This window comes from Hordeum vulgare, chromosome 4H (genome assembly GCF_904849725.1).
Source record: "Hordeum vulgare subsp. vulgare chromosome 4H, MorexV3_pseudomolecules_assembly, whole genome shotgun sequence".
Classification (NCBI taxonomy): domain Eukaryota; kingdom Viridiplantae; phylum Streptophyta; class Magnoliopsida; order Poales; family Poaceae; genus Hordeum; species Hordeum vulgare.
Window position 1 is genome coordinate 350,309,483 of NC_058521.1, and position 20,271 is coordinate 350,329,753.

Here is a 20,271-nt window from a genome sequence, read left to right on the forward strand (position 1 = left end):
AAAAGACGAGTCTAATCATTTCAACAATGCGCTCAAAATCCTCATCATCCTTTTTCTTGGACGGTTTGGGAGGAAAGGGCATGGGTTTCTGAACCCATGGTTCCCTTTCTTTACCATTCTTCCCAGCAGTGAAATCATTCTTATCGTATCTTCTATTCTTAGGCTGTGGGTTATCAAGATCAACAGGTTCAATCTCCACATCCTTATCATTGCTAGGTTGAGCATCTACATGAACATCACTATTCATATTATCATTAGGCTCATGTTCATCACGAGATTGTGTCTCGGCATCAGAAGTAGAGACATTGTTTGGACTCTCAGGTGTATCGGCATCAGGGTTGCTGGCGTGGAAGTTCCTATCATCTTTCTTCTTCTTTCCAAGATGACTAGGTGCATCAGTGCTAACTCCTTGAGAATCTTGTTCAATTCTCTTCGGGTGACCCTCAGGATACAGAGGTTCCTGGTTCATTCTACCGTCTCTAGTGACGACTCTGACAGAATTGTCATTCAACTCATTGAGCAAGTCATTTTGAGCCTTAAGTACTTGTTCTACTTGAGTAGTAACCATAGATGCATGTCTACTCAGGAGATTAAGATCATTGATGTTTCTGTCCACACAAGCACTTAAATGACTAAGCATACGAGCATTCTGTTCCAATTGTCTTCTAACATAATCATTGAAACTTTGTTGTTTGGCAACAAAGTTATCAAATTCATCCAGGCATAGGCTAGCAGGTTTATCAAAAGGAATATCACTCTCATCAAACCTACGCAGAGAATTTACTTCTACTACCTGTATCGGGTTATCAAGACCATGGATCTCTTCGATAGGTGGTAGATTTTTGACATCTTCAGATATAATGCCTTTCTCTCGCATAGATTTCTTGGCTTCTTGCATATCTTCAGGATTGAGGAATAGAATACCTATTTTCTTCGGAGTTGGCTTAGGAGGTGGTTCGGGAATAGTCCAAGTATTCTCATTGCACAAGATGTTATTCAATAGGATCTCAGCTTGTTCTACAGTTCATTCCCTAAAAACACAACCGACACAACTATCTAGGTGGTCTCTAGAAGCATCGGTAAGTCCATTATAGAAGATATCAAGTATTTCATTCTTCTCAAGAGGGTGATCACGCAAAGCATTGAGTAGCTGGACGAGCCTCCCCCAAGCTTGTGGGAGACTCTCTTCTTCAGCTTGAGCAAAGTTGTATATTTCCTGCAAGGCAGCTTGCTTTTTATGGGCAGGGAAATATTTTTCAGAGAAGTAGTAGACCATATCCTGGGGGCTATGCACACAAGCAGGAGCAAGCGAAGTGAACCAAGTCTTAGCATCATCCTTTAGTGAGAAAGGAAACAACTTAAGGATATAGTAGTGGCGGATCTTTTCCTCACTCGTGAATAGGGTGGCTATGTCGTGCCATTTGGTAAGATGGGCTACAACCGTTTCTGACTCATAACCATGAAAAGGATAAGATTCGACCAGAGTGATTAACTCACGGTCGACAGAGAATTCATAATCCTTATCGGTCAGAAAGATAGGCGAAGTAGCAAACTTCGGGTCGTATTTCATCCTAGCATTCATAGATTTTTCTTTCCACTTGAGCTGTAATTTCTCAACATCATAGCTATCCTTACAAGCAAGAAAGTCCTCAGCTATCGATCCCTCCATAACATAACACTCAAGCATATCAGGTAATTCATGTCTAGGAGAGCTAGTTCTAGCACGCAAAATAGCAGGTTCTACATCTAGCAGCAACTCTAGCAATTTGTGCATCAAGGAATGCACCTAGTGGCAAAGCAGTATCAAGCATAGCATCATCAGGCAAAGCAGTATCAATCATAGCGTCATCATAAGCATCATGGGCAGCAGAAGTAGCATCATCAAGCACATGCGACATATCAAGATTTCTAGGAGGTGGTGGTGTCGCAAACTTACTCATAACTGAAGGTGAATCAAGTGCAGAGCTAGATGGCAGTTCCTTACCTGTCCTCGTAGTTGAGGGCAAGACTTCAGTTCTTGGATCTATCGAATTCCTCATAGTGACCAGGAGACGGAAATCCCAAGTGACTCAGAGAATATAGCTGTGCTTCCCCAGCAACGGCGCCAGAAAAAGGTCTTGATAACCCAGAAGTATAGGGGATTGCAACAGTTTTCGAGGGTAGAGTATTCAACCCAAATTTATTGATTCGACTCAAGGGGAAGCCAAAGAATATTCTCAAGTATTAGCAGTTGAGTTGTCAATTCAACCACACCTGAAAGATTTAGTATCTGCAGCAAAGTATCAGTACCAAAGTAGTGTGATAGCAGCAGTAGCAACAGTAACCATAAGCAACAAAGTGACAGCAGTAGCAACAAAGTGACAGCAGTAGCAAGAGAGTAATAGTAGCAGCAGTGACAACAGTAGCAACAAAGTAACGTAGCAAGGACCAGTAGGAAAAGACTCGTAGGCATTGGATCGGTGATGGATGATTATGCCGGATGCTATTCATCATGCAAGAGTTATAACACGGAGAGATATGTAACTAGCTCCAGTTCGTCAATCTAATGTAGGCATGTATTCAGTATGTAGGCATACATGCTTGGGGAAAAGAACTTGCATGACATCTATTGTCCATCCCTCCCGTGGCAGCGGGGTCCTAATGGAAACTACGAGATATTAAGGTTCTCCTTTTAATAAAGAACTGGACCAATGCATTAACACTTGGTGAATACATGAACTCCTCATACTATGGTCATCTCAGGGAGTGGTTCCGGCTATTGCCACTCCGGGGTTGCCGGGTCATAACACATAGTAGGTGACTACAACTTGCAAGATAGGATCAAGAGCACACATATAGTGGCGACAACATAATAGGTTCAGATATGAAATCATGGCACTCGGGCCCTAGTGACAAGCATTAAGCATGGCAAAGTTGTAGCAACATCAATCTCAGAACATAGTGGATACTAGGGATCAATCCCCGTCAAAACTAACTCGATTACATGATAGATCTCATCCAACCCATCACCATCCAGCAAGCCTACGATGAGATTACTCACGAACGGTGAAGAGCATCATGGAATTGGCGATGAAGGAAGGTTGGTGATGATAATGGCGATGATCTCCCCTCTCCGGAGCCCAGAACGGACTCCAGATTTGCCCTCCAGATGAAGAACAGGAGGTGGCGGCGCCTCCATATCGTAAAACGTGATGAACTCTTCTCCTTGATTTTTTCCGGACGAAACGGACTAAATAGAGCTGGATTTGGAGGCGGTGGAGCTTTGTGGGCCCCACAAGCCTGCCAGGCGCGGTCGGGGGGGGGGGGGGGCTGGTGGGCTTGTGAGCTCACAGCTCCACTTCCTCCGCTGATTCTTGCGCCAGTATTTTTCATAAATTCCAGAAAAATTCTCCATAAATTTTCTGGTCATTCCTAAAACTTTTATTTCTGCGCAAAAACAACACCATGACAATTCCGCTGAAAACAGCGTTAGTCCGGGTTAGTTCCATTCAAATCATGCAAATTAGAGTCCAAAACAAGGGCAAAAGAGTTCAGAAAAGTAGATACGACGGAGACGTATCAAAGACCAGTACTACTTAATATTAAATAGAGTAGAGCGGGGGTCGCTCTACAAATTATTACAACCTGTCCAAGTCTCACACAGACGGATATTTTACACTGGTAATGGGATAACTCTACTGCTCGTAATAAAGGGGGCATGCCACATTAGAGTAATGTGACATGAAAAGTACTACTACGTGCCAAGCGTCGGAGTGAGGCTTGACGATTTATTCGTGGTGGCGGAAGCGGTGAAATAATACAGCGGCAGACTCCAAGATCGCAAGACTGACTGGGAGTCCTCTAGACATCGGACTCGCTATTGAACTCTTCGTCAATGAGGTCTCCTTTATCCATATCTGGCCACATCAACAAGCCAGTCAGTACTTCGAAAACTACTCGCAAACAGTTTGCACAAAAGATGAGATGCATGCAGTTAATTGTTAATATGTATGGTTCAGCTCATAACTTCTCATAATAGAGACGTTATAAACCGTTTAAGTTCGTGGATAAGTCGGGCGTAATCCTCCCGAGGTATCCAAACAGAAAAATAAAAATGCACCGATCGGGTGTTTGGAGCGACGCCTCGAAAGGTTAACAGGTAAATAAGTTACCACTGTCGGGTGTCTAAGTGACACCTCATACAGGGCATAAAATAAATAACAACCCGCAGTCAGGCGTCTTAGCGACACCGCATGAAGGGCATGAAAATAGATAACAAGCCACAGTCGGGCGTCTTAGCGACACCACAGAAAGGGCATGAAAATAAATAACAGGCCACAATCGGGCGTCTTAGCGACACCATAGAAAGGGCAAACAATAAGTAAGGATTATCCGGGTGGTACAACCAACCTTTAGGATAATATGAGAACCAAAATGTTAATAATTAGTTTCCACACACCATCAGATATCCACAACCATTATCATCTAACCAACTTGTGCTCCAAGGACCGACTCTAAGACCGACACTTGACCTATCAAGCGACCGTCCTTAACCGTGGACACGACTACTCTAAGAGTTGTGACTCTGCAGAGGATGTACTCTTTACCCATAGCTCACGGGTTCCGATAGTCCATATGACTAATCTCGCGAAAGGTATTTTAGAAGCGGACACTCAAAATCAGCACGCACCCATTTTACCTCCGCGAAGCCCGGCTTCACCCGGACTACGCTGCCAGGGAAAAACCATAAGACAGGGAGGCTCCGACCTCTACTAGCATGGGATCAAATTCATACTACGGTCTACGAGGGAGTGCCCTCCCTCCCGGTCCCAGACTAGAAATACCCATGCCCCCTGACCGGATGACTGAATTTAGTCCAGGGGCATGGATACCTTCATCCCGGCCCCTCTACTTGGTGTGCAACTGATAATAGGCCTACGACCGACTATACCGAATCCTCATTCAGGAAACTGTGGCAGAACAATAATGAAAGTAGGACATTGACAAGACTCGATCTAGGTCGATACTCGAGTTATCACTTTATTTCCATGACTATCATGCACTTTTGATGACCAGGGCATAACCTATCACGTTCCGCGTAACTAGGTTATTCACGACCTCTCACAACCATCACTTGCCATAGTCATGATTTAACTTTGTTTATGAGTGACACAATATGCTTGATTAATGCAAGAGATGAATGTTAAATTCTGTTAGTGAGCAAACAACACATCAAAACTTCAAACATGCTTGCCTGGTTCCACGTAGTGGGGATCAAGCTCGGTGAAGTAAACGTCGGCGTTTCCTTCGTCGGAATCTATGTCATGCAACATATACCGTCGTAAGAGCTAAGGCCTAGCTACTATCTCTAAATAATTTGAAAATAAATCTTAAAACAAACTAGACCCTCAGAGCAAGATTTTGCAAAAAGAATCGATTCAAAAGTTGTTATAGATTAATAGTTATATGCAAAACAAGTTCAAGGACCATTTTGTAATAAAACATAATATGTACAGGGGCTAGTTTGAGAAAACTCAAAATGCCCGAAGGGTTATGCGCTAACCCGCAGCGAAAAGAACTTCTGGATAAGGCGCTTTCGAAGAAAACGATTAGAAAAAGAATGGAATTGTCATGAGGGGGCTTCGCCGTGTGAGGTTCGAAACTCACCTGTGCCACATGCTCGTGGTGGTCGCCTGCAGCGATAGAATAAGGGGAAGGACAAGCTGAGGTCATGTGCACACTCACCGAGTTCATATGAGTCGATGGGAGGTGGATTGGACTAAAGAGGGTGGACTCTTTCGATGACGACCTAGCTCCAACGGACGACGACGTCGGTCACCACCGAATCTCACCGAAGGAATGGTCTACGACTAAATTGGAGAGCGGCTTAAGAAGGGGAGATCACCAGAGAACTACTGAGAGGCTCAGGCGGTCACCTCTCCGCTTACCTTGCTCGAGTGCCGTCGAGAATAGGAGCGGATCGAAGTTGCCGGAGTTAGAGAAGAAGGCCTCTCCGAGGCCCTTCTCTGGCTTGGGAAAGGCTTCGGAGTGAGGTGTGACAGCCCGAGACTGACGCTCCATAAGATTCCCCTTTTATTCCGTTGCCGCCGTGTTATTATTTTGTTTGTTGCATTCATCATCGCATCACGTGCATCATCTGCATTGCATCGGCATCCAGTTGCCGCCAGTTTTCAAAACTTGCATCCGTTCGTAGTTGCCGGTTCTCTCTATTTTCGTCGTTGTCTGTTTTGTGACCAACCAAACATGCATGCGCCCGTGACATCGTTAACTCTGTTGTCGGGTTGTTGTTTCCCTCTCATCTCTGCCTAGCCCCTCTGCACAATGCATCGTCCTGCCTGCAACCTAATTCGGAAACCCTCGCGGTACCCGTAACACATGGTCATTACCCTTTGGTCCGAATCAACCCCGTTATACCCAAAACCGTGTTCAATTTTGCAGTTAGACCCCCTAACCATTTATTTACGGTCGTCCGATCTAATCGGAGGGCCTACATCTTGTCCAAAGCAACCCTAGGTCAAAACCTGGTATTTAAACATCTCAACCCTAGATTTTAGGTAGTTTGTCCCATCCATCCCGTCGTCACGCCACCACCCACCACTGAGTTCCCATCCATCAACCAGATGCGCTAGCCCAATCCAAAAAAACCTCGTCCTTCCTCCCAATCCAGCACTCAAGACACCGCGGATACCGAGCCACACCACAGCCCCAACCAGGAGCTCCTCGCATCGAGCAGCTGCCTCAGCCCGGCGATGGCGACAAGCTTGCTGTCGCGTGATGTCCCACAAGCGTATGGGATCGCAGCAGTTTTCGAGGGTAGAGTATTCAACCCAAATATGTTGATTCGACGCAAAGGGAAGCGAAAGAATATTCTCAAGTATTAGCAGCTGAGTTGTCAATTCAACGACACCTGAAAGATTAGTGTCTGCAACCAAAGTATCAGTAGCAAGGTAGTACGATAGCAACGGTGCCAGAAAAAGCCTTGTTGACGGGATGCTAGTGCCGCTTACGTATCCCTGGCAACGGTGCCAGAAAAAGCCTTGCAACAAGTAACAGCGGAGTAGTAAGGAACAGTAGTAGCAGCAGCAAAGTTACAAGTAACAGCAGTAGTGACAACAGCAGCAAAGTGGCCCAATCCCTTTTGTAGCAAGGGACAAGCCTAGACAAAGTAACGTAGCGAGAACTAGTAGTAAAAGACTCGTAGGCAGTGGATCAGTGATCGATGAGTATGATGGATGTGATTCATCATGTAACAGCTATAACACGGAGAGATATGTAACTAGCTCCCGTTCGTCAATCTAATGTAGACATGTATTCCGTATGTAGTCATACGTGCTTAGGGAAAAGAACTTGCATGGCATCTATTGTCCATCCCTCCCGTGGCAGCGGGGTCCTAATGGAAACTATGGGATATTAAGGTTCTCCATTTAATAAAGAACCGGACCAACGCATTAACACGTGGTGAATACATGAACTCCTCATACTGTGGTCATCTCCGGGAGTGGTTCCGGCTATTGTCACTCCGGGGTTGCCGGGTCATAACACATAGTAGGTGACTACAACTTGCAAGATAGGATCTAAAACACAGATATATTGGCGACAACATAATAGGTTCAGATCTGAAATCATGGCACTCAGGCCCTAGTGACAAGCTTAAGCATAGTCAAGTAGTAGCACCATCAATCTAGAACATAGTGGATACTAGGGATCAATCCCCGTCAAGAACTAACTCGATTACATGATAGATCTCATCCAACTCATCATCGTCGAGCAAGCCTACGATGAGATTACTCTCGAACGATGAAGAGCATCATGGAATTGTCGATGGAGAAAGTTTGATCATGACGATGGCGACGATTTCCACTCTCCGGAGCCCGAAACGGACTCCAGATCTGCCCTCCAGATGAAGAACAGGATGTGGCGGCGCCTCCGTATCGCAAAACGCGATGAAACCTTCTCTCTAATTTTTTTCTAGGCGAAACGGAAGATATAGAGCTGAGATTGGGGGCGGTGGTGCCACGTGGGCCCCACAAGCCTGCATGGCGTGGCCATAGGGGGTGGCCGCAGGCCTGTGGGCTTGTGGCCCACTGGCACGCCCCCTCCGGTGAATCTTTGCGCAGATATTTTTCTTTTATTCCAGAAAAAATCTCCGTAAATTTTTAGGCGTTCCAAGAACTTTTATTTCTGCACAAAAACAACACCATGGCAATTCTCCTGAAAACAGCGTCAGTCCGGGTTAGTTCCATCCAAATCATGCAAATTAGAGTCCAAAACAAGGGAAAAGAGTTCGGAAAAGTAGATACGACGGAGACGTATCATCTCCCCCAAGCTTAAAGCCTTGCTTGTCCTCAAGCAATTCAGTTGACAAACTGAAAGAGACAAAAGAAAAACTTTGATGAACTTTGTTTGATCTTGTTGTTGCAGCTATGTCTAACTCACAACCAGAATTTCAGCAACATCACAAGCAAACCACATAAGCAAATGACATCTAGGTCTCACGGTAAACTCATATCAATGGCATAATCAACTAGCGAGAATATAATAATAAGCTTCAACTGTCAATACTTCAATCAAAACAACATGAAGCAGTACGAATAGATGGTATCTCGCTAGCTCTTTCTGAGACCGCAAAACATAAATGCAGAGCACCTTAAAAGACCAAGGGCTGAGTAAACATTGTAATTCAAGGCAATGAGGATCCAGTCATAGTCATACTCGACACAGTTAAAAGCAAAGCACAAAAATGACAGAGGTGCTCTCTAATTGGTGCTTTTGTAGGAGGAGGATGACTCAACATGAACACAAATAGACAGGCCCTTCGCAGAGGGAAGCATTGATTTGCAGAGGTGCCAGAGCTCAAGGTTTTAAAACAGAGATAATAATTTTGGGTGGCATGCTTTCATTGTCAACGCAATGACTAAGAGTTCTCAACATCTTCCGCGCTACGCATGCTATAGGCGGTTCCCAAACAGAAAAGTAAAGTTTTGACTCCCCCACCACCAATCAATCACACTCCACGGCTAGCCGAATTCTCGGGTACCGTCCATACCAACATCAATCCTCGGGGAGTTTTGTCTGCAATTATGTTTTCGATTTGAGTATGGAATTGGGAATTCCAATTACCGGCCCCTTTCTCGTGAATGATAGTGAATAAACACATATCGAGGATAACACGCCTAGCATGGAAGATACCAATAGCCCCTTGTCACCATATGAGCGGTTCAGGCATGCAAAACAAATTATTTCTTGAAGATTTAGAGAATGGCACATGCAAATTTACTTGGAACGGCAGGTAGATACCGCACATAGGTAGGTACGGTGGACTCAGATGGCACAACTTTGGGTTTATGGAGGTGGATGCACAAGCAGTATTCCCGCTTAGTACAAGTGAAGGCTAGCAAAAGGCTGGGAAGCGACCAACTAGAGAGTGACAATAGTCATCAAAATGCATTGAGATTAACTAACATTGAGTGCAATCATGAGTACGACATAAATCACCATGAACATGAACATCATAGAGGCTATGTTGATTTTGTTTCAACTACATGCGTGAACATGCGCCAAGTCAAGCCACTTGAAACATTCAAAGGAGGATACCATCCTATCATACTACATCATAGTCATCTCAACATTCATGTGGGAAACCAAGACAAACCATTATAAGCTCCTAGCTAATTAAGCATGGCATCAGCAACTATGATCTCTAAGTTGTCATTGCAAACATGTTTCTCTCACAAGAAAGCTGAATCACGCACAGTGAGCAAGAAATAATTACAAAAACAAAATAGATCGAGTTCATACGAGCTTTTCCAGGCTCAGTCACTTCATCATATATCGTCATTATTGCCTTTCACTTGCACGACCGAACGATGTGAACAATAATAGGAGTGCTCGTGCATTGGACTACGTTAGAATCTGCAGGCAAACACATAGGAGAAGACAGAGTAATATGGCTATATGAAAGCTAAACAGGTATGCATGCAAGAGCTAATAAACATTGTAACAAATATCTTCTACCTTGACCCAAAGAAAAAGAAAACTATCTACACGGGAAAGCTGCCAACAAACAAAAGAAGAAAAAGAAAATCTTTTTGGGTTTTCTCAAACTGGACAGACACACGAAAAGAAAACGCAAAAAAAACTAGCATGGATGATACAGTGGCAAAGTGTGAACACCGGCTAACAAAATGAAAGCATAAGAAAGAATGTAAAGTCGGTGAGAACACGTACTCCCCCAAGCTTAGGCTTTTGGCCTAAGTTGGCTACTCCCAAAGATGGTCTTGGCGAAACCCAAAATCATAATTGGGGTTATACGGGAGTGCTGCAGCCACTGCCTGAATAGCTGCCTCACGGAGACGAGCAGCCTTCGACTCCCTCTCATACTCCTCTGTCTCTCCTCTGGTTATGTAATATGTCTGTTTTACTTGAAAGTAAAAGAGAGCAGGATCAAGAAGGTTAATATGGAAAACACGCTGCCGGTTAAATATCAATCGGTATAGGAGGGATTCATCATCCCTCTTAAGGAACTGGTTGCATGTCATAGCGACGCGGTCAAGGAAAGCTGTATGGAGCGGGGGATCTCCTTCGTGGATGGGTACTCCAAGAAAATTTGCTATGCGGGTGGCATAGATCCCACCAATGAAATCCCCATCAATAGCATTCTTATTCAGCCTCCTTGCTATAATAGCTCCCATGTTGAAGCTTTTGTCACCCGTCACTGCGCTCTTAACGATACTAAGGTCGGGTGCGCAGAGGTGACAATGCTCAATCTTGCCATTAATGCATCTGCCTACGAAGAAGGCAAAGTAATGCAAGGCAGGAAAATGAATACTCCTCATGGTAGCTTGCGTAATGTCTCTAGTTTCTCCAATCGTAATACCAGCGCAAAAATCTCTAACCGAAGATTTAGGAGGATCATTGAGGTTACCCCAAATAGGTATTTTGCAAATTTTACTGAAATCCTATAAATCCATGGTATACGATTTATCACAGAGATCAAACAGTACCGATGGCTCACGGCCAGCCGAAAATTTGAATCTACAAACAAAAGAGGCAGTGAGAGCAACATACTGTTCACATTTATCGGAGATGAATTCTTCGAGTCCGACGTTGCGAACAAATGCATTAAACTCATCTTTGAAACCTGCCTCATTCATAAATTCATCAGAAGGCCATTCACATGGTTGTATGTGCACGTCCCTAGGTTGGTAAGGATCAGGCTCCCGAATCGCAAGACAGGGACCTTTCTTGCTTGAGGAACCACCATGAAAGTTTCTCCAAAACAGTTCCTTTTCTGAAATTTCAGTGACCCAAAGGAAAGGTGAACAAGGTTCAATTAAACTTGTAGCAACTACTCCCACACGTGCCTAGAGACCATACTACGCATCAAAACTACTTGGGACCAGCTAGAATCAGCATGCAAAGCTCAAGAACAGGGTCACCAAGGTAGCAAAAATACGCGAAGTATAAGGCACCAGAGCACAAACTAATTGGACCAATGGAGGAGTCACTTACCAAGGAGTAGTTTCCCCAAAATAGTTCGAAGAACAGTGATTTGAGCAAAGAGATAAAACATCCCAGCAAGAGGAGCAAGAACAAGGGTTTGAGCTGCGAAACGATTTTTTCTGGATGTAGGAGAAGCAGATGGGAGCAAGAATGAGTGGAGGGGGTGCCTATGGGCCCCACAAGCCTGGATGGCGCGGCCAGGGGGTGCCCGCGCCCCTAGGGCTTGTGGCCCACTGGAGTTGCCCCCAGACAGACTCTTTGTCCCAGTATTTTCAAAAATTCCAGAAAATATCATACTAGATTTTCACAGTGTTCGGAGAACTTTTATTTTCGGGGTATTTTTACACCGGACGCTAAGACAGAAAACAGGGAAAACTAAACTAAATCTATCATTTTTCTTCTAAGCAACGGAATGTTGAAGCTTGGAACAGAGGTTTGTGACTCCTCGATTCATCCATCTCATGGTCATCAAAAGAAATCCGTCAATGAGGTTGATCAATTCTCCTCGACAAACCTTTTTGAATCGCAAAAGAGAACGGAGAATTTCCGAATAGTCACTAAGTCACCTCAGTGGGGATGTGTATTTCCCCAACAAGGAAATCATACTTCATCTTGACACGAGGAATAGGACATTCAAAGCTCCCAATAAGTATCGATGAAGTTTTTTTGATAGCATTGATGCAATGTACTCGATATTGTTTCTTCGGTAAGTGCACCGTATGCTCATTACTGTTGACATGGAAAGTGACATTGCCTTTGTTGCAATCTATAACAGCCCCTGCAGTGTTTAAAAAGGGTCTTCCGAGGATGACCGCCATGGCATCATCCTCGGGAATATCCAAGATAACAAAGTCTGTTAAGATAGTAACATTGGTAACCACAACAGGCACATCCTCGCAAATGTCGATAGGGAAAGCAGTTGATTTGTCAGCCATTTACAGAGAGATTTCACTGGGTGTCAACTTATCCAGTTCAAGTCTACGATAAAGAGAGAGAGGCATAACACTAACACCGGCTCCAAGGTCGCATAACGCAGTTCTAACGTAGTTGCTTTTAATGGAGCAAGGTATAGTGGGCACAACGGGATCACCTAGTTTCTTAGGAGTTCCACCCTTGAAAGCTTAATTGGCAAGCATGGCAGAGATCTCAAGATCAGGTATCCTCCTCTTATTAGTCCCAATATCTTTCATGTACTTAGCATATGGAGACATCTTGAGCATATCTGTCAGATGCATCTGCAGAAAGACGGGTCTGATCATCTCAACGAATCGCTCAAAATGCTCATCAACCTTTTTCTTTGATGGTTTGGGAGGAAAGGGCATAGGTTTCTGAACCCATGGTTCCCTTTCTTTACCATGCTTCCTAGAAGTGAAGTCATTCTTGTCGTATTTTCGATTCTTAGGCTGTGGGTTATCAAGATCATCACTAGGTTCAATCTCCACATCCTTTTCATTGCTTGGTTGAGCATCAACATGAACATCACTATTGATATCATCACTAGGCTCATGTTCATCACAAGATTGTGTTTCAGCAACAGAGATAGAGGCAACGTTTGGACTCTCAGGGGTAGCAGCAACAGGGTTGCTAGCGTGCAGGTTCCTATCATCTTTCTTCTTTCTAGGATGACTAGGTGCATCAGTGCTAACTCCTTGAGAATCTTGTTCAATTCTCTTTGGATGACCCTCAGGATACAATGGTTCCTGGGTCATTCTACCGCTGACAGAATTGTCATTCAACTCATTGAGCAAGTCATTCTGAGCTTTAAGTACGTGTTCTACCTGAGTAGTAACCATAGAGGCATGTTTACTCAGGAGCTTAAGATCATTGATGTTTCTGTCCACACAAGCACTTAAATGACTAAGCATACGAGAATTCTTTTCAAATTGTCTGCTAACATAATGATTGAAACTCTCTTGTTTGGCAATGAAGTTACCAAATTCATCCATGCATAATCTAGCATGTTTATCAAAAGGAATATCACTCTAATCAAACCTACGCACATAATTTACTTCTACTACCTGTATCAGGTTATCGAGACCATGGATCTCTTTGATAGGTGGTAGATTTTTGACATCCTCAGATTTAATGCCTTTCTCTCTCATAGATTTCTTGGCTTCTTGCATATCTTCAGGACTGAGGAATAGAATACCTCTTTTCTTTGGAGTTGGATTAGGAGGTGGTTCGGGAATAGTCCAAGCATTCTCATTGCACAAGATGTTATTCAGTATAATCTCAGCTTGTTCTACGGTTCGTTCCCTAAAAACACTACCGGCACAACTATGTAGGTGGTCTTAGGAAGCATCGGTAAGTCCATTATAGAAGATATCAAGTATCTCATTCTTCTCAAGAGGGTGATCAGGAAAAGCATTCAGTAGCTGGATAAGCCTCCCCCAAGCTTGTGGGAGACTCTCTTCCTCAGCTTGAGCAAAGTTGTATATTTCCTGCAAGGCAGCTTGCTTCTTATGGGCAGGGAAATATTTTTCAGAGAAGTAGTAGACCATATCCTAGGGGCTACGCACACATCCAGGAGGAAGAGAAGTGAACCAGGTCTTAGCATCATCCTTTAGCGAGAAAGGGAACAACTTGAGCATATAGTAGTGGCAAATCTTTTCCTCACTAGTGAATAGGGTGGCTATATCGTGCAGCTTGATAAGATGGGCTAGAACCATTTCAGACTCATAACCATGAAAAGGATCAGATTCGACAAGAGTGATTAACTGAGGGTCGACAGAGAATTCATAATCCTTATCGGTCACAAAGATAGGCGAAGTGGCAAACTTCGTGTTGTATTTCATCCTAGCGTTCAGAGATTTTTCCTTCCACTTGCGCAGAAGTTTCTCAACATCATAGCTATCCTTACACGCAAGAAAGTCCTCAACTATCTCTCCCTCCATAACATAGCGCGTATCAGGCATATCAGGCAATTCAGGCATAGTAGCAGATTCTACTTCAATAGTATCAGTAGTTTCAGAAGTATCATCACATCTAGCACCAGCTCTAGCAATATGTGCATCAGGGAATGCACCAAGTGGCAAAGCAGTATCAGACATAGGAGGCATAGTATCCAACATAGCTTCATCAGGCATAGTATCAAGCATAGCATCATCAGGCATAGTATCAAGCATAGCATCATAAGCATCATGGGCAGCAGACGTAGCATCATCAAGCACATGCGACATATCAAGATTTCTAGCAGGAGGAGAAGTCGCGAACTTACTCAAAACTGAAGGTGAATCAAGTGCAAAGCTCGATGGCAGTTCCTTACCTCTCCTCGTAGTGGAAGGTAGGATTTTAGTTCTTGGATCTTTCGGATTCCTCATAGTGATCAACAGACGTCAATCCCAAGTGACTTAGATAATATAGCTGTGCTTCCCCGGCAAAGGCACCAGAAAAAGCCTTGATGTCCCACAAGCGTATGGGATCGCAGCAGTTTTCGAGGGTAGAGTATTCAACCCAAATTTATTGATTCGACTCAAGGGGAAGTGAAAGAATATTCTCAAGTATTAGCAGCTGAGTTGTCAATTCAACCACACCTGAAAGATTAGTGTTTGCAAGAAAAGTATCAGTAGCAAGGTAGTGCGATAGCAACGGTGCCAGAAAAAACCTTGTTGACGGGATGTTAGTGCCGCTTACCTATCCCCAGCAACGACGCCAGAAAAAGCCTTGCAACAAGTAACAACGGAGTAGTAATGAATAGTAGTAGTAGCAGCAACAAAGTAACAAGTAACAACAGTAGTGACAACAACAGAAAAGTGGCCCAATCCCTTTTGTAGAAAGGGACAAGCTTAGACAAAGTAACGTAGCGAGAACCAGTAGTAGAAGACTCGTAGGCAGTGGATCGGTGATGGATGAGTATGACGGATGTGATTCATCATGTAACAGCTATAACACGGAGAGATATGTAACAAGCTCCCGTTCGTCAATCTAATGTAGGCAGTATTCCATATGTAGTCATACGTGCTTAGGGAAAAGAACTTGCATGACATCTCTTGTCATCCCTCCCGTGGCAGCGGGGTCCTAATGGAAACTATGGGATATTAAGGTTCTCCTTTTAATAAAGAACCGGACCAACGCATTAACACGCGGTGAATACATGAACTCCTCATACTATGGTCATCTCCGGGAGTGGTTCCGGCTATTGTCACTCCGGGGTTGCCGTGTCATAACACATAGTAGGTGACTACAACTTGAAAGATAGGATCTAAAACACACATATATTGGCGACAACATAATAGGTTCAGATCTGAAATCATGGCACTCGGGCTCTAGTGAAAAGCATTAAGCATAGCCAGGTAGTAGAAACATCAATCTAGAACATAGTGGATACTACGGATCAATCCCCGTCAAGAACTAACTCGATTACATGATAGATCTCATCCAAATCATCACCGTCCAGCAAGCCTACGATGAGATTACTCACGAACGATGAAGAGCATCATGGAATTGTCGATGGAGAAAGGTTGATGATGACGATGGCGATGATTTCCCCTCTCCGGAGCCTGAAACGGACTCCAGATCTGCCCTCCAGATGAAGAACAGGATGTGGCGGCGCCTCCGTATTGCAAAACGCAGTGAAACCTTCTGTATGATTTTTTTCCAGGCGAAACGGAAGATATAGAGCTGAGATTGGGGGCAGTGGTGCCACGTGGGCCCCACAAGCCTGCATGGTGTGACCATAGGGGGTGGCCGCGGCCTATGGGCTTGTGGCCCACTGGCACGCCCCCTCCGGTGGTTCTTTGCGAAGGTATTTTTCTTTTATTCCAGAAAAAATCTCCGTAAATTTTCAGGACGTTCCGAGAACTTTTATTTCTGCACAAAAACAACACCATGGCAATTCGGCTGAAAACAGCGTCAGTCCGGGTTAGTTCCATTCAAATCATGCAAATTAGAGTCGAAAACAAGGACAAAAGAGTTCGGAAAAGTAGATACGACGGAGGCGTATCATCGCGCCGCCCTTCGTCGGAGCCACACCAACACAACATCGTCGTATGCAACCCCGACCCAGTCGAGTCCCTCGCGCGGGCCTCTAACCCTGCATCACATGCGCCGTGCGCGTGAGACACACCCAATAGGCCTCGTGTAGCTCGTTTGCCAGAGCCCCGGGCCCAAGCCGCGTCCCCAGGCCAGTGCCCGCAACACCGTTCTCTCCTCCTCCCTCTCTCTTTCTCTAATCTCTTCCTCTCTTTGTTTCTCACTCACATGAACAAACGGCTTGGAGACTAACAGGAACGGGAGTTCACCGGTGAAGACCCACATGACCAAGGAGCTCCACCGTCCAGGGCCTCGTCTCTTGACGGGAACGTGTCCGGACCGAGTCCCCAAGCCTAGATATGTGCCTCCTCGAGTTCATCTCGGCCTTCCTGTGCATCTTTTTCCATGGCCTCTGGTTTGTGAACACCGATGTGAGCAATCCACGTATCTGAAACTATGTTGTTTTCTTAGATCCCTTTTGGTAAGCATATGTTGTTTGGAGTGGGCACCTTCTCTTTCAACAAGTAGGTTGCTAGCTGAGTTGGCTAGCACAGCCAACTACCATGCTTGAGGTCTCTAGATCGAGTCCCATGCTTCACATCTGCACTGTGTTGTTTAGCTAGTTCTTCTCAAATGAATGCTATATATTGTCAGTAACACAGTTGTAGCCCACTGGCTAGCACCATCCGGTTTCATCCAAAGATTTGGGGTTCAAATCCTAGCAAAACCATTTTGATTTATTTTGGGCAGATTCAAATGCCTTTTTGTAAAATTCATATAAATTTAACCGTGCACTGGATTAAATTGATTTAAACATGTAAGTTGCTTAGAATTTTCTATAGTTTCACAATAACCAACTCCCACATGTATTTAAAGTGGTTAAGCTGCCATTTATTTTGTTTTGCATGAATGCCATGTTATAACGGTTTAAATCTTAGTTAAACAACCGTAGCTCCGAATTAAATAAATGAGATATGTATCTTGGCTAGGAAAAAGTGTAGAACAACATGGTGGCATTCATTTTTTTGTTTAACAATATTTAATATTGTCGTGTACCTAAACGGGAGTGAACTAAGTTAATAAAATGTGGAGTTTTGTGAACATGCAACTCGTTGCATATTGAGATTCACTTAATGTGTAGTGTTTGATTGTTGTGAATTGCCTTGCCGTGCCTTGCATAATTAAACTGGACATGCATCATATGTGTTGTGCATCATATCGTGCATGTGTTGTGGTGTTACCGTGTTTTGATTGTTGTTCCGGATTGTTGCTTCTTGATAGAGTTCCGCAAGCGTGTCAGAATGTGAGGATCCGTTCGGCTACGTTGGTTCGTCTGCTTCACGGAGTCGTTCTCCTTCCAAGCGGGATCTCAGGCAAGATGATCATTTCCCTAGAGATCATTACTTTCATTGCCATGCTAGTTGTCTCGTTTCTTTCGTCATGTCTCGCTGCCTACCACGCGTTAAATACCAGCCTCCCAACATTGCCATGAAAACCTTCAAGTTGTCTACAACCTAGCAGACCACTAATTGGCTATGTTACCGCTTGCTTAACCATGTGTTAGCGTTGCTAGTTGCAGGTGCAGTAGATTCCATGTGATAACATGGGTTCCTTGTTCTATGATCATATTAATTGCTAAGTAATTTAATGGACCTATATACTTGGTAAAAGGTGGAAGGCTCGGCTTTCTAGCCTGAAGTTTTGTTCCACCTTTGCCCCCTTAGTTTCGGCTACCGGTGTAATATTCCATAAATGAGTGCTTATAACACGATCGGGGTTGTTATGGGGACCCCCTTGATAATTCGTTTTAGATTGAGACTCGTCTGGCAAGGCCCAACTTTGGTACTACATTTGCCTAATAACCTAATAAATTGCATAGGGACTTTCCGGACCCCGTGGATATTTAATCAACCCCCGGGCTATTGCTCCTCATGAGTGTTGGTCCAACCCAGAGCACTGTGCGGGCCAACCCAGCGCAACTTCGGTGATTTCTATCAGGCCGCCGTACGCGTAGCTTATGCGTCGTGTCCTGAGAACGAGATACACGGCTCCTATCGCGATCGTCGACACGTCGGGCGGCCTTGCTGGATTAGTTTTACCCTTTACAAAATATCTTGTGCATTGGGATTTTGGTGAAACTTTGAGTAATCTCAGAGTTGAGGTTTTCCACTCAGGAGTCCGATGAGATCGCGAGTTTCATGATCGAGGATTTCTATGCAGCTTGTGGTAATTTATGATGGAGCAGTTGGAGCACCCCTTGAGGGTTAAATATTTCGGTAAGTCGTGCCCACGGTTATGTGACAGCATGGAAACTTTGTTTAACATCCAGTTCTAGACGATCTGAAGTAACTTAATGAAAACTTGCCAACTGAGTGCGTAACCATGACTGTGTCTTTCGTGAGCTCCTTCTCCGATCGAGGACATGGTGGGGTTATGTTTGATGTAAGTAGGTGTTCAGGATCATTCATTTGATCATTATTAGTTCACGCCCGTTATGAGTAGATATTCCCCCTCTTATTCTTGTACTTGTAAGTTAGCCACCTCAAATAAATGCTTAGTTGCTTGTTGCAGCCTCACCACTTAACCTTAACTCACCCATTAAGCTTTTCTAGTCCTGATACCTTTGGAAATGAGATTGCTGAGTCCAGTGTGGCTCACAGATTACTACATCACTAGTTGCAGGTACAGGTAAGGAGTTACTTTGACGTGAGCATGATGATTGTTTATTTGGAGTTTCTTCTTCTTCTTTTTCTTCATCGATCTAGGATGGGTTCCAGGCTAGCAGCCTGGGATAGCAAGGATGGACTTCGTTCTTTTATCGTTTTTTTCGTCCGTTGTCGGACCCTGCTCTTCTTCATGATGATTGTATGTATTGTATTGATGTGACTCTGATGTAGCTTGTGGCGAGTGTAAGCCAACTCTTTATACGCATCTTTTCAGTACATGTACATGTAACGATATCCATTCTTGCAAAACGACGAGATGCGTTTCTATCCTTATCGAGGCCCTCGCGCCAAAATAAGGATAGGACCGCATTTTGGGTGTTACATGAGGGAAGGAGGAGGTGAAGCTGATGAGGGGTTCGGTAGCAACGGAGGGGCTCTATTTATAGGATCCCGAAAGGGGTGCCGTGGAGCTTAACTCGGGCGATCAATTCCGGTGATCCAAGGGCTTAATCAGGTGGTTAGATGGACGGGTCAGTACCTACTTAGTGCATGGACTCCATTTTTGGTCAATGATATGACAATCATCGGCGCAGGACGTAGCTCGACGTTACGGTTCTCTCTATGCACGGCGGCAGCACAGGGCGTGGTCTGCAGCGTGGTGACGCCAAACATGGCGCACACTGCACGCCAGGGATAAGCGGAGCTTGTAGGGGCGATGGGCGGTGCCAAAACAGCGAGGGCTGCAGCAAGAGGGCTCTAGTGCTGCGGCAGTCGCTGCTGGTGCTGCTGTCGGAGCTGGCTGGTTCAGGCCAGCTCACCACCGACGCGAGCATGCGCCCAAAAGAGCGTGCGGCGGGTGGATAGGATCGAGCAGAGGGGAGAGCATCCCCACTGATACTGGTCAGATTGACAAGGCAACAGACTAAAGTGGCGAAACATTGAATCTCTCAAGCTCTGACTGAATTTGGTTCGTAGATTGTGACCAATGCACACGAGGTGTTTGATCTATTGAAAATGGCACGTGGAAAAGTTTGTTGGAGCTGAAAATTTATGAGATGGCCACTCTTTGGGTGCAGAGACAGTCTGTGAATTTTCAGAATTTTTGAAAAAGTTTAAGACAAGTTTTTAATAA